At 43.4% G+C, this 15,201-nt stretch overlaps 1 long non-coding RNA gene across 2 annotated transcripts; it reads left to right on the top strand.

Moving 5' to 3' along the window:
- The first annotated feature begins 444 nt into the window (after positions 1-444).
- LOC132342506 (uncharacterized) lies at positions 445-13,761 on the top strand. 2 transcript variants are annotated; one of them, XR_009490929.1, is made up of 5 exons: positions 445-526; positions 6,980-7,049; positions 8,936-9,062; positions 11,498-11,698; positions 12,404-13,761. It is a non-coding gene; the product is annotated as an uncharacterized lncRNA (long non-coding RNA). The 2 variants fall into 2 exon arrangements; XR_009490928.1 differs by lacking the exons at positions 445-526; positions 6,980-7,049 and adding an exon at positions 7,118-8,143.
- The last annotated feature ends 1,440 nt before the right edge of the window (positions 13,762-15,201 follow it).

Below are 15,201 nucleotides of genomic sequence, written 5' to 3'. Positions count from 1 at the left end.
AAAAGCCATAGCTTTGACTAGATGGACCTTTGTTGACAAAGTAATGTCTCTGCTTTTTAATATGCTATCTAGGTTGGTCATAGCTTCTCTTCCAAGGAGCAAGCGTCTTTTAATTTCATGGCTGCAGTCACCATCTGCAGTGATTTTGGAGCCCCTCCAAAATAAAGTCTGCCACTGTTTCCACTGTTTCCCCATCTATCTATTCTTTTGCTTTGGGACAAAACCCTAGATTCAAGTTTCTCCTGATGCCTAACTCATTCCTGCGCTCAAAATTTCCAGGGGCTGGAGACCAAGGCTTGAGTTCAATTCTTGGGCCTCCAACTACTTCAGAATATAACTTGATATGTTCAGCATGCCAACAACTCATAGAACCTGAAAGCTGAAAAGGAACTTGAGGTAATGTCATCTTTTTTCTTCCTCAGGACAAGAAATACTTTTGCTGCATTCCTGACAGTGGTCTTCTAACTACTATTTGATCTCTTCAAAGATAGAGTGAGTGCTACATCACAGAGTATCCCAAGTCCTGGTAGGTCAGCTTTAATTACAGGAGAATGCTTTTCGATGCTGAGTCAAATTCTAACCTCTGATTTCAGCTTCACTCTGGTTAACCTTAGCTCTTGCCTCCAGGGGATGTTTTCCAAACTGTTCTCTTCAGTTCTAGAGTGTCTGGGGAGCCCCTCACAGATGTCTGTGACAGGTCAGAGAGGTCAAACATTCCTGCTTCAGTCTGAGCATCACTCTCTGTTTTTCCTGCTCAATTTCTGTTAGATTTTTGTTGGAATTTCCTGAAGAAAGAAAAAAATAACATATAAGAACTATTTCGTTTACTTAAAACATGGTTCTTCAAGTTATCAAAAGTAGCCATTGTTTCCATTTCTCAACCCTTTATTCTCCAGAATAAATTCCCTCGACTCCTTCAATTTGGACTATATCCTGATTTCCAGTCCTTCATATTTTTCCAGTCTGCATAAACATCCTCATCTGGACGTCTGTTCTCAGCATAATAAATATGATGACCCTTGAACATGAAGGTAGCATCAAGTACATAATTGATGTTCTCATTTGCTTGTGTTTCTGAAATGGAGGTTGTGACATCTTCAGGCCATTTTTTTGCCTAAAAAAAGTTCTATGATGTTGAATCCCAATCATCTAAGAAGCAATTACAGGAAAGTATTTCCTGGTTATGAAGGTTTTCCTTAATTTGATCCTTATCTCATTTCATGTATCATAGGGTTGCCAGGAGCAATCTTTTTCATTGATCTCTAATGTGCTTCTTTCCTCCTGTCAACCTGCCCCAGAAATGCATTGTGCTCATTCTTTTTTTTTTTTTTTAATGGCATTTTATTTGGGAGGGGGGTATAGTTACTTTACAATGTTGTGTTCATTTCTGCTGTACAATGAAGTGAATTGGGACCCACAAGGCTCCTCTGTCCATGGGATTTCTCAGGCAGGAATACTGGAGTGGGTTGCCATGCCCTCCTCCGGAGGATCTTCCTGATCCAGGGATTGAACTCGTGTCTCTCAGGTCACCTGCATTGGCAGGCAGGCTCTTTACCAATAGCACCACCTGGGAAACCCTCCATGAATATAACACACCTCATTCCTCAACTAGTCCTACTGTAACGGGCACTGCAGGAAAGGACTCTATCACCACATGCCCTAGCACAAGAGCCCAGGGACTGGGGCTCTGGCTGCAACAGACCTGGGAGGCAGGTCTTGTGAGTCGCCCCCATAGAGCCACTGGGCAGACAACCCACAAACTGGAGAACAATTAAATCAAAGAGGTTCTTGCACTGCTGCAAAAGTTCTAGACCCCACAACAGATTTCCCAACCTGGGGATCTGGAAAAGGGACTGAGAACCCCCAGGGAACTTGACTTTGAAGGCCAGTGGGATTTGATTACAGAACTTCCCTGGGACTTTGGAAACAATTTCATGGAGGGCACAAACAAAACCTTTTGCACACAAGGACCCAGGAAAAAGAAGCAGTGACCCTACAACAGACTAATCCAGACTTGCCTGTGACTGGGAGGCCTCTGCAGAGGTATGGGTCAACAGAGGACTGCCTTGGGGTCAGAGGCACTGAACACACGAGTTCTGGCATAAGTCCTTTGGTGGGAAGTCCCCATTACTGCCATTGTTACCATTGTTTGGCCTCAAGCCAAAACACAGGGAGGGAACACAGCCCCACCCATCAACAGAAAATTGGATTAAAGATTTACTGAGCATGGCCCTGCCCATCAGAGCAAGACCCAGATTCCCCCACAAGTCCCTCCCATCAGGAAGCTTCCACAAGCCTCTTATCCTTCTCCACTAGAGGGCAGACAGAATGGAAACCACAGATCAGATCACAATTACAGAAAACTAACCAAACTGATCACATGGAACACAGCTTTGTCTAACTCAGTGAAACTATGAGTCATGCAGTGTAGGACCACCAAAAACGGATGGGTCATGGTGGAGAGTTCTACAAAATGTGGTCCACTGGAGAAGGGAATGGCAAACCACTCAGTATTTCTTTCCTTGAAAACTCCATGAATGGTATGAAAAGGCAAAAAGACAGGACACTGAAAGATGAACTCCCCAGGTCAGTAGGTGCCCAATATGCTACTAGAGAAGAGTGGAGAAATAACTCCAGAAAGAGTGAAGAGACAGAGCCAAAGCAAAAACAGCATCCAGCTGTGGATGTGACTGGTGATGGAAGTAAAGTCCGATGCTATAAAGAGCAATATTGCATAGGAACCTGGAATGTTAGGTCCAGGAATCAAGGCAAAGTGGAAGTGGTCAAACAGGAGATGGCAAGAGTGAACATCGACATTTTAGGAATCAGTGAACTAACATGGACTGAAATGGGTGAATTTAATTCAGAAGACCATTATATCTACTCCTGTAAGAATCTCTTAGAAGAAATGGAGTAGCCCTCATAGTCAACAAAAGAGTTTGAAATGCAGTACTTGGGTGCAATCTCAAAAGCAACAGGATGATCTCTGTTCGTTTCCAAGGTAAACCGTTCAATATCACAGTCATCCAGGTCTATGTCCCAACCACTAATGCCTAAGAAGCTGAAATTGAACAGTTCTATGAAGACCTACAAGACTTTCTAGAACTAACACCAAAAAACAACCACTTTTTCATCACAGGGGACTGGAATGCAAAAGTAGGAAATCAAGAGACACCTGGAGTAACAAGCAAGTTGGCTTTGGACTACAAAATGAAGCAGGGAAAAGGCTAACAGAGTTTTGCCAAGAGAATGCACTGGTCATAGCAAACTCCCTCTTCCAACAACACAAGAGAAGACTCTACACATGGACATCACCAGATGGTCAATACTGAAATCAGATTGATTATATTCTTTGCAGCCTGAGATGGAGAAGCTCTATACAGTCAGCAAAAACAAGACCAGAAGCTGACTGTGAACTCCTTATTGCAAAATTCAGAATTAAATTGAAGAAAGTAGGGAAAACCACTAGACCATTCCATTAGATCACAAACCACTAAATCAAATCCCTTACTATTATACAGTGGAAGTGAGATTCAAGGGATTAGATCTGATAGATAGAGTGCCTAAAGAACTATGAACAGAGGTTTGTGACATTGTACAGGAGGCAGTGATCAAAACCATCTCCAAGAAGAAGAAATACAAAAAGGCAAAATGGTTGTCTGAGGGCTCCTTACAAATAGCTGAGGAAAGAAGAGAAGAGAAAGGCAAAGGAGAAAAGGAAAGATATATCCATCTGAATACAGAGTTCCAAAGAATATCAAGGAGAGATAAGAAAGCCTTCCTCAGTGATTAATGCAAAGAAATAGAGGAAAACAATAGAATGGGAAAGACTCTTCCAGAAAATTAGAGATACCAAGGGAACATTTCATGCAAAGAACGGACCCAATAAAGGACAGAAATGCTATGGACCTAACAGAAGCAGAATATATTAAAAAGAGGTGGCAAGAATACACAGAAGGAACTATACAAAAAAGATCTCCATGACCCAGATAACACGATGGCATGATCATTCACCTAGAGCCAGACACCTTGTAGTACGAAGTCAAGTGGGCCTTAGGAAGCATCACTGTGAACAAAGCTAGTTGAGGTGATAGAATTCCAGTTGAGCTATTTTGAATCCTAAAAGATGATGCTGTTAAAGTGGTACACTCAGTATGCCAGCAAATTTGGAAAGCTCACCAATGACCACAGGACTGGAAAAAGTCAGTTTTCATTCCAATCCCAAAGAAAGGCAATGCCAAAGATTGTTCAAACTACTGCACAGTTGGACTCATCTCAGTTCAGTTCAGTTTAGTCGCTCAGTCGTGTCCGACTCTTTGCGACCCCATGAGTTGCAGCACGCCAGGCCTTCCCTCACACACTAGCAAAGTAATGCTCAAATTTGTCCAAGTGAGGCTTCAACAGTACACGAACCCAGAACTTCCAGATGCTCAAGCTGGATTTAGAAAAGGCAGAGGAAGCAGAGATCAAATTGCCAACATCTGTTGGATCATAGAAAAAGCAAGAGAGTTCCGGAAAAAACATTTATTTCTGCTTCATTGACTACGTTAAACCTTTGACTGTGTGGAACACAACAAACTGTGGAAAATTCTGAAAGAAATGGGAATGCCAGACCACCTGCCTGCCTCCTGAGAAACCTGCATGCAGATCAAGAAGCAGCAGTTAGAGCCAGACATGGAACAGTGGACTGGCTCCAAATGGGGAAAGGAGTACCTCAAGGCTGTATATTGTCATCCTGCTTATTTAACTTATATGCAGAGTATATTATGTGAAATGCCAAACGGGATGAATCATAAACTGGAATCAAGATTTCAGGGAAAAATGTCAATAACCTCAGATATGCAGATGACACCACCCTTATGGCAGAAAGCAAAGAGAAATTAAAGAGCCTCTTGATGAAAGTGAAAGACGAGGGTGAAAAAACTGGCTTAAAATGCAACATTTGAAAACCTAAGATCATGTCATCCATTCCTATCACTTCATGGCAAATCGATTGGGAAACAATAGAAACAGGGAGTGACTTTATTTTCTTGGGCTCCAAAATCACTACAGATGCTGACTACAGTCATGAAATTAAAAGATGCTTGCTCCTTGGAAGAAAAGCTAGGACAAACCTAGATACATATTAAAAAGCAGAGACATTACTTTACTAACAAAGGTCCATATAGTCAGAACTATGGTTTTTCCAGTAATTACATATGGATGTGAGAGTTGGACCATAAAGGAAAGCTGAGCACTGAACAATAGATGCTTTTGAACTGTGTTGTTGGAGAAGACTCTTGAGAGTCCCTTGGACAGCAAGGAGATCCAACCAGTCCATCCTAAAGGAAATCAGTCCTGAATATTCATTGGAAGGACTAAAGCTGAAGCTAAAGCTCCAATACTTTGGCCCCCTGATGAGCAGAACTGACCCATTGGAATAGACCCTGATGCTGGGAAAGATTGAAGGTAGGAGGAGAAGGGTTGACAGAGGATGAGATGGTTGGATGGCATCACCGACTCAATGGACATGAGTTTGAACAAGCTCTGGGAGTTGGTGATGGACAGGGTGGCCTGGCGTGCTGCAGTCCATGGGATCGCAAAGAGTCGGATATGACCGAGCTGAACTGGACTGAGCACAATGCTAACCTCTATGGTAGGTAGTCTAAAATGTGGTTGGATCAGTGAAGGATACGTTTTCCTACTTTGTTTCATTTGTGCTATTCTTGGCTTCTTCTCTATCTCACCCTTCCAAATCGGACCATAAGCAACCTGGAGTGAGATCTGAGGCTTTCCATGAGGCTGAAATAGCAGAGCTCTTTGGGAATCCTGAACCCTGAAGAGTAACAGAAAAGAATTGATTGATGATCAAAGAGTGGATCCTGCATCCATCTCATCGACGTGTTCTTTTTTTTCTACTCATTTTTAAATTAAGTTTTTGACTCACTGTGATACCTTGATCCAGCTTCCTCTAGCTCAGTCCCTCAGTCCATGCTCAGGTCATGGAAATCCTTCACATAGTTTTGACAGCATGCACATCCTTGATGAGCTCGGTGAGTTGGGTTGCACCTTGAAATTGCAAAAGTGAAGGTTTGCCTAATGATTTTTAATTAATTTTAATTACTTACATTTTGAATGGTAGTTTAGCATTCTGATTCCCAGCCGCTCAGATCACTCTGGGATGCCTGCCAATTTCCTTTTTACACATTTGCTCCCCTGTTTGGTAATCAAAGGCTTTAAAGAAAACCCCCCAAAGATTCAATATGTAATGGGGAGCCCCTGGGAGACAGGAGTGGATTACAGTGTGGGGTATGGATAATATAAGATCACTGTACTTGAATTTACGAAAAGATATTTTCACCTAGGGAGCATCTTACTCTTAGCAATGAAGCAGAATCACTCCCCTTTTAAATCTTACCCATACACATAAGTGTTCTAACCCCAATGCAACCTTAATCAATTCCTATAACTTTGCAAAGATAGAAGCAATGGTCCCAAAGGAATGAGATGATATTTCCCCAAAAGGTTGAGATGTCACTTAATTTGTAAAGATGCATTAGAGATAAATCAGAGGAGAACAAGAAATGGGAGGTATTCACAGTGTAACAGGAAGGATTTAGACAAGACACAAGGAAGCACTTTTTGGTTTTAGATGGTAAGACACACTTCACACAGGCTTTCAACCACAGTTGAGAACTCTCTTGGGGAAGAGGTCGCAGCATTTTGGAAAGCATGTGGATATTGACACAAGAATAGTCAGGTTCCAAACACTAACTTTTTAAGCTTTGGAATCAGGGGAAATCATTTGATTCCAGAAATTCAGTTTCCATTTCTACAGTCATTCCTGTTTCACTGGTCAGTTGAATATTTTATATAGTATTTGGTGCACATCGGGTGCTCAGAAATATTAATCTGCTCTGTCTTAATCTCTCAGGGTTGTAAGAAAGCTACTATATACTGGATGTTTATAAGTGACAGAAATGTATTCTTTGTAACTCAGGAGGCTGGGAAGTTCAAGATCACGGCCAGCACATTCAGTGACTGATGAGAGCCTGCTTCTTAGTCCACAGGTGACTGTCTTCTTGCTGGGTCCTCACACAGCAGAGGGGTGAATGAACTCCATGGGGTCTCTTTATCTGAGGCAGCAGTCCCATTCATGAGGGCTCCACCTTCATGGCCTAACCACTTCCTTCAGGCACCACCCCCAAATACCATCACATTGGGGAAAGGTCATACTTTCATACTTGCAAACATATGTACTTGCATACATATGCAAAATTAAAATTTTGTTGATTTTGCATATCTTTCACAGTGAATTTTTAAAATTGAAGTATAGTTGATTTGGGCTCCCCTTGGGAGAAAGAAATGGCAACCCACTCCAGTATTCTTGTCTGGAGAATCCTGTGGACAGAGGAGCCTGGAGGGCTGCTGTCCATAGAGTTGCACAGAGTCGGACACGATTGAAGCGACTGAGCACGTATGCATGTGGCTCAGTGATGAAGAATCCACCTGCCAATGCAGGAGATGTGAGTTTGATCCCTGGATCCAGAAGATCCCCTGGAGAAGGAAATGACAACCCACTCCAGTGTCTTTGCCTGGGAAATCCCATGGACAGAGGAGCCTGGTGGGCTATAGCCCATGGCGTCACAAAGGAGTCAGACATGACTTGGCAACCACACAAAAACAATGATAAAGTAACAGGCACTGTTTCTGTCCCCACTCTGACACTGGTTACATAGAAAAGCAACAGAGGGAAAGGTTGTATCTTCTGGAAACAGTGTAACAAACTCAGTCCCATAGATGATAACCTGAAGTCCTGGATCCTGAGAACATGAATAAAACATGTTCAGAGTGCTGGTGCCGTGACTAGCCTGAACTGGCTACTTAGTCTTGGACTCATCAGGCTCGTGCAAGATGGAGCAGATTCAGGACTGTATGTAACTTCCAGTTGCTGTGGAGATACTCAGCTTCATGTCAGATGTGAAATGAGAGAGGGGGCCAGATTACAGCATCCTGTGGAAGACACAGCTCACAGAGAAGTGGTGTATGTCTGAGATAGAGCCACTCATGTTTATTCAAGGAGTTTAGTAACACTATCTTTGAGGCAGCACCTGAATTTTACTTCGAATCCAGCTGTTTATCAAAGATATTTATTGGTCATCGGGTATGACATTTCCATTTCTCTCTCTTTCTCTGCCCACGTTTTCTTAAATGGCCACTTTCCCCTTGTTTCCCTACTTTACCCCCTTGGTTAACAACTGGATTTTGCAACCTGAAGTCCTGATCGAAAGTTTTGAAGGGGAAATTAGTTTGCTGCTGCTACTGCTAAGTCGCTTCAGTTGTGTCCGACTCTGTGCGACCCCATAGATGGCAGCCCACCAGGCTTCCCCGTCCCTGGGATTCTCCAGGCAAGAACTCTGGAGTGGGTTGCCATTTCCTTCTCCGGAAATTAGTTTAGGGTGACTTAAAATTAGTATCAAGGAAAAGAAATTTTTAAGAATTTTATGAGTTCACCAAAGTCAAGGATGTTTGATCTTCACAGTCCTCTTTTCCTGGACCAACTCTTTTTTAATAGATTTAAGTAGATGCGATGGAGGCTGCCCCCCAGGGACCTTGGAGATTAAGGCGAAATTGGCAGAGGGGAATCAAGTGGAAAGTTGCCTATCTCTTCTGTCCACAGTCTCTGTACAATTCTTACCACAAAGATTATACACAATGTCTTATTCATGAACTTTGAAACAGATTGGTTATTCCCATTGGCCCATTGTATGGAGATGACTCCCTTTAGGTTCTTCCGTCTCTCTGCCAGGATAAAGGCCAAAATGAGAGGCACAGACAGTCTCTCAGATCCTTAAAAAGAAAGTCATCAATTTCTTAAATGTCCTTAATTTTGAACCCTTGCTAAGTTGTTGCCATGTCCACTTGGAAACCCCGCCACCCTTTTTTTTGATCCCAGAATAGATTCTACTGTCAGCAGATATTAAGGCCACGTATCACTCCTGGAGTATGAGGGCTGAAGGAGGAAGGTGTGGAGAGAGGGAGAAACGACATACTGGCAAGTCGAGAAGGATACAATTGAAGGAGTGAGTCTATTTTCTCCTGAAACAACAACAAAACTGGGTGGGTTGCCTGGTGGGGAGGGCGGAGATTGGTTTCCACACTAAGTTTCAATTCTCTTCCTTCCTCTCAATTGCCTTTCTACTACGTCCCATCCGTGTCAGAAGATCGCCCGAGTGTCTAGAATCTTTGAGAAGAATCATGATTGGTATTTGAAGTGAGGGCTTAGAGTACCACTGAGTGCTTTTGTGTTTCCAGGCAGCCAGAATGAGAGAGGAGTTGCAGACGGGAGTGTTAGTCAGAAAAGTGGGGAGCCAGCTTGGTGGGGTGTGGGGGGACTTCCACCTGAGAGCTGGGGGTGGTGTCATCCACGGTTCCGTGCAGTGTTGTCGGAACAGCCCTGGCCCTGCTGAAAAAGTTGAGGAAGTCGGCACAATCGGTGGTAGCCTGGATCAAATATAGTCTCTTGTTATCCTGCGCAGAATCCCAGCCCTGATGGAGTTTTTTGTGTCCAAGGCTTTGAAGGAAAAGCGAAAAAGATGCAGTTCCTGCCATTCCAGTTTAGCAAAATTTTATGGGCGCTTTATCTCTGACAGCCATTTCATGCTTTTCTTCCTAGAGCTTGGGAGGCAGCCGAAGCCAGTTCTCAACACCTTTGAAAGGAGAACTGCGCTTCTCTGAAACGGGAAGCTTTTTTTCTTTACAGCTGCCGAGGCTCCTGTTCCTTCCTCCGCGACGGGATGCGAGGCGCTGCTTTATGTCTGCACTTTGTCAGTGCCTGGGAGTTGTCGACGCTTTGGCAACGTCGTTCTCCAACCCAAGGGACGCTCTTTTGTTTCTTCATCTACTAAGTTTGTTCCCTCTTCTTTTTTTCTTTCATTTAAAAAAAAGTATAGGTAGCAAAAGGCATTTTAAATGAGTGAGGCAGGAAGGTGCCAGAGTGTGGTTTCTATACCTCAGTGAGTAATGATGAGATTAAAAAAAAAAAACCATGTGTTCCATCCAGGTAGCTACCCAGGCACCTCACCAGGGGAGAAAGCAATAGAAACTGGAGACCACAGGGGAAGACGGTGCGGAGGCCTGTTCGTAAAATCTCCATTACACTTCTTTCTTCCCTTCGTATTCAGTTCCCCAGGGACTGAAGGAGCTGGTATGAAAGAGCCTTTCATGGAATGAAAATCCAAGAAAGCTACACAATTGCAAGCGTCTTGGAGACGACTGCAAAAGGAGTGTGGCGCTCAGCTAATTAAGTGATGAAGGCAGCAGAGCCATTCCTGACTTTGTGGCCCTGGCATCTTGGCAAGCAGGGTTGGAGTTAAGCTCTCCTCATCCTGACAACTTTGCCATCAGTCCCCGCTGCAGAGCTGCCAGTCGGCACTTCCAGGGAGTATCCGGACTCTGCCTTGAGATAGTGAAGAAGAATCACTGCCGGTTCACGCACCTCAAAAGTAGAAGTTCTCATTCAAGGTTCTTCCCTTGCCCTGTGGTGAAGGGTGGTGTGTAGAAATAGCCCTGAAATTCGAGTCAGGAGTCCCAGATACTAGTCCTGGCTCAACTTATTTCCAGTTGTTGCAAGTTTTTCCCTCCATGAGATGAATTAACAGTAATTCTTACTCTTACTGACTCTTGAAGGGAACAAATGACATAAATCTATGTGTTATATGAACTGTACTAGGTCCCATCATTCCACTGTAACTATTCCTAACCGGGCTGTAAACTTTCAGAAGATGTCAGATTAAAACTGTTGAGAAAGAGAGATCCAAATGTAAGGGAGTGAATTGACAATAACAAAATGAAGTCTTTTTTTTTTTCTTACTTGTAATATGATCCAGCCACAAGTTAGTGATAATATCTTAAAAGTAAATCATTTTTCTTTCTTGTCTCATCACCCTTTCTGTTTACATTCTTTTCTTCTAATATTACCCTACTCAGCCTGCTAGAGTAATTAAATCACAAGAGAAGAAGCACTGAACAGTGATTTTGAACAGCAGTGGGCGTTCAGATGTGCGTGGGTTAACCAGAAAATCTAGTGGGCAAAGGAAACTCTATTGGATGATTCCCCAGGCATTCTCCTCCCTACCGATGCCCTGTTTATCCTTGCCTGAGAGGTGGCCTGCCCCTCAGGGACTCTTGAGTGTCTCCTATGACCCCTGGCTTTACTGGCTGTAGCTTGGCAAAGGGACTTTCCCAGTTGAGTCGTTGGATTTGTCCTAACAATCTGAGTTCAGTCTCTCCGAGTCCTTACTCATAGAGGTTGTATTTGCTTCTCCCCATAACCTCAAGCCTACTGCTCATCTCAACATGTCTACCCTGGGCTAATATATCCATCCTTCCTCCTGATTGTTCTCGACTTTATTTGGTGGTATTGACACCATTAACCTTGTCAGAGCTGTTCAGCAGGAAAGTCTCAAATTTCTTTCCTTGACAGACTCTGAAAGTCTTTATTTATTTCTCTCCCCAGGTGTGAACTTTCTCACAGCTTCAGAGTTGTCCTGTTATTTACAAAGTAATCCAAAAAAAAAAATCCATCCAAGGCTAATGTGGAAGTAAGGCATCAGGGTTTCCAGTCCTACTCAAATATCTGATGATCCTTATGAAGAAAGGATGGATGGCAAGGGGAAGAGCTGATACTCTACCTGGGTTGTACCTGAATCTTGAAGAGGTAGGAGAGGTATACTAATTTAAATAGCATTCTTCAGTGGGAGCTCAACCCTGGCTCAAACTAAACATATGAACTGAATATTGGGGTTATTTCTTAAATATGGAACTGGAGTCACCATTTCATGGCTTCCATCATCAGTTCTGGAAACACAGTTATGCTGTATCTTATGGTTATAACTTGACTTCAGCTTGGTTCCCAAAACCAGAGCACAAACTTGTGCCCTTGGTCTGGTACCATGTTCTGCAGAGCATGAGTAGTTTTGGGGTTCAGCTCTACTGGGTTGAATAATGTCTCTCTTCACACCCCTCCTCCCCATTCCCAAATTCATGTCTACCCAGAACCTCAGATTTGACTTAAGACAGTAGGGTCTTTGCAGATGTAGTAAGTTAAATTAAATGAAGTTGTACTGGATTGGGGTGGACCCTCATCCGATGACTTGTGTCTGTATAAGAAGAGAAAACAGAGATACAGAGATACACAGGGAGAGCACCATGTGATGACAGAGGCAGTTCAGTTCAGTTCAGTTCAGTTGCTCAGTCGTGTCAGACTCTTTGCGACCCCATGGACTGCAGCACACCAGGCCTCCCTGTCCATCACCACCTCCTGGAGTTCACTCAAACTCATGTCCATTGAGTTGGTGATGCCATCCCACCATCTCATCCTCTATCGTCCCCTTCTCCTGCCCTAAATCTTTCCCAACATCAGGGAAATTGATGTTCCGAAGAATTGATGCTTTTGAACTGTGGTGTTGGAGAAGACTCTTGAGAATCCCTTGGACTGCAAGGAGATCCAACCAGTCCATTCTAAAGGAGATCAGTCCTGGGTGTTCATTGGAAGGAATGATGCTAAAGCTGAAACTCCAGTACTTTGGCCACTTCATGTGAAGAGTTGACTCATTGGAAAAGACTCTGATGCTGGGAAGGATTGGGGGCAGGAGGAGAAGGGGACAACAGAGGATGAGATGGCTGGATGGCATCACCGACTCGATGGATGTAAGTTTGAGTGAACTCCGGGAGCTGGTGATGGATGGGGAGGCCTGGCATGCTGCAATTCATGGGGTCTCAAAGAGTCAGACAGGACTGAGTGACTGAACTGGACTGAATTGAACTCTCCGCTCTGTGTTATTTATGCGCCCCTCCCCCCTGTGTTATTTACATGCTCCCTCCCTGCGTTATTCACTAGGCAGTAAGCAGGGCCCCAGGATCTGCTTGGCACTTGGCACCATTTAGTTTCTTAAATGTGCTGGCAGAAGATTCTGTCTTTCTATGGGGAGCTTCTTTTGTTCTTTCATCCTTTGACTTTCTTCTTTCTTCCCTTTTCTCTCTTCTAAGACAAAAACAGAGGAATTTCAAATGAGCCAATTCATGGTTTACAAAAATGGTCTTATCCATATCTTGGTGAGTAATTAGTAGCATCAGACATCCTGCCTGAGTACATTTTTTGCCTCTCATCTAACCCCTTAACCCTGACATCCAAAAAGCTGTAATCTTCAAAATCAGAGTAGGAAGGGACTTCAGCTCATTTTCAATGCACAGAAAATAAGAGGGAGAGGAGAGAGTGAGGAAGATGGAAAGAGAGAGGGACACACACACACACACAAGCTAATCAATCATAGTTAGGAGAAAAATGCAACACAGGCAGCTACAAGAAGCTAGTCTAGTGAGCACCATATATATCTGCAAAATATAGACACAGGAAACAAAGATACACTATCTGTAACACCGTTTTAGTGAGGCAGGAAAATACTTAACATTGGGGATGTATGACTATGGAGAATGTGGCTTAGAATTGATGGAGTGTTCATCTTACATTCAGTTCAGTCATGTCTGACTCTTTGAGACCCCATGAATTGCAGCACCCCAGGCCTCCCCATCCATCACCAACTGCTGGAGTTCACCCAACTCACGTCCATCGAGTTGATGATGCCATCCAGCCATCTCATCCTCTGTTGTCCCCTTCTCCTCCTGCCCCCAATCCCTCCCAGCATCAGAGTCTTTTCCAATGAGTCAACTCTGTGCATGAGGTGGCCAAAGTACTGGAGTTTCAGCTTTAGCATCATTTTTCCAAAGAACACCCAGGACTGATCTTCTTTAGAATGGACTGGTTGGATCTCCTTGCAGTCCAAGGGACTCTCAAGAGTCTTCTCCAACACCACAGTTCAAAAGCATCAATTCTTTGGTGCTCAGCTTTCTTCACAGTCCAACTCTCACATCTATACATGACTACTGGAAAAACCATAGCCTTGACTAGACGGACCTTTGTTGGCAAAATAATGTCTCTGCTTTTTAATATGCAATCTAGGTTGGTCATAACTTTCCTTCCAAGGAGTAAGTGTCTTTTAATTTCATGGCTGCAGTCACCATTTGCAGTGATTTTGGAGCCTCCAAAAATAAAGTCTGACACTGTTTCCACTGTTTCCCCATCTATTCCCCATGAAGTGATGGGACCAGATGCCATGATCTTCGTTTTCTGAATTTTGAGCTTTAACCCAACTTTTTCACTCTCCTCTTTCACTTTCATCAACAGGCTTTTTAGTTCCCCTTCACTTTCTGCCATAAGGGTGGAGTCATCTGCATATCTGAGGTTATTTATATTTCTCCCAGCAATCTTGATTCCAGCTTGTGCTTCTTCCAGGCCAGTGTTTCTCATGATGTACTCTGCATAGAAGTTAAATAATCAGGGTGACAATATGCAGCCTTGACGAACTCCTTTTCCTATTTGGAACCAGTCTGTTGTTCCATGTCCAGTTCTAACTGTTGCTTCCTGACCTGCATACAGGTTTCTCAAGAGGCAGGTCAGGTGGTCTGGTATTCCCATCTCTTGAAGAATTTTCCACAGTTTATTGTGATCCACACAGTCAAAAGCTTTGGCATAGTCAATAAAGCAGAAATGTTTTTCTGGAACTCTCTTTCTTTTTCGATGATCCAGCAGATGTTGGCAATTTGATCTCTGGTTCCTTTTCTAAAACCAGCTTGAACATCTGGAAGTTCACGGTTCACGTATTGCTAAAGCCTGGCTTGGAGAATTTTGGACATTACTAGCATGTGAGATGAGTGCAATTGTGTGGTAGTTTGAGCATTCTTTGGCATTGCCTTCTTTTGGATTGGAATGAAAACTGACCTTTTCCAGTCCTGTGGCCACTGCTGAGTTTTCCAAATTTGCTGGCATATTGAGTGCAGCACTTTCATGGCATCATCTTTCAGGATTTGAAATAGCTCAACTGGAATTCCATCACGTCCACTAGCTTTGTTCGTAGTGATGCTTTCCAAGGCCCACTTGACTTCACATTCCAGGATGTCTGGCTCTAGGTGAGCCATTGTGATTATCTTGGTCATGAAGATCTTTTTTGTACAGTTCTTCTGTGTATTCTTGCCACCTCCTCTTAATATCTTCTGCTTCTATTAGGTCCATACCACTTCTGTCCTTTATAGAGCCCATCTTTGCATGAAATGTTCCCTTGGTATCTCTAATTTTCTTGAAGAGATCTCTAGTCTTTCCATTCT

Source organism: Bos taurus, chromosome 16 (assembly GCF_002263795.3).
Source record: "Bos taurus isolate L1 Dominette 01449 registration number 42190680 breed Hereford chromosome 16, ARS-UCD2.0, whole genome shotgun sequence".
In the NCBI taxonomy this organism is placed as follows: Eukaryota; Metazoa; Chordata; class Mammalia; order Artiodactyla; family Bovidae; genus Bos; species Bos taurus.
The sequence above is the reverse complement of the archived record's forward strand: the minus strand, read 5'-3'. Positions and strand labels throughout refer to the sequence as shown.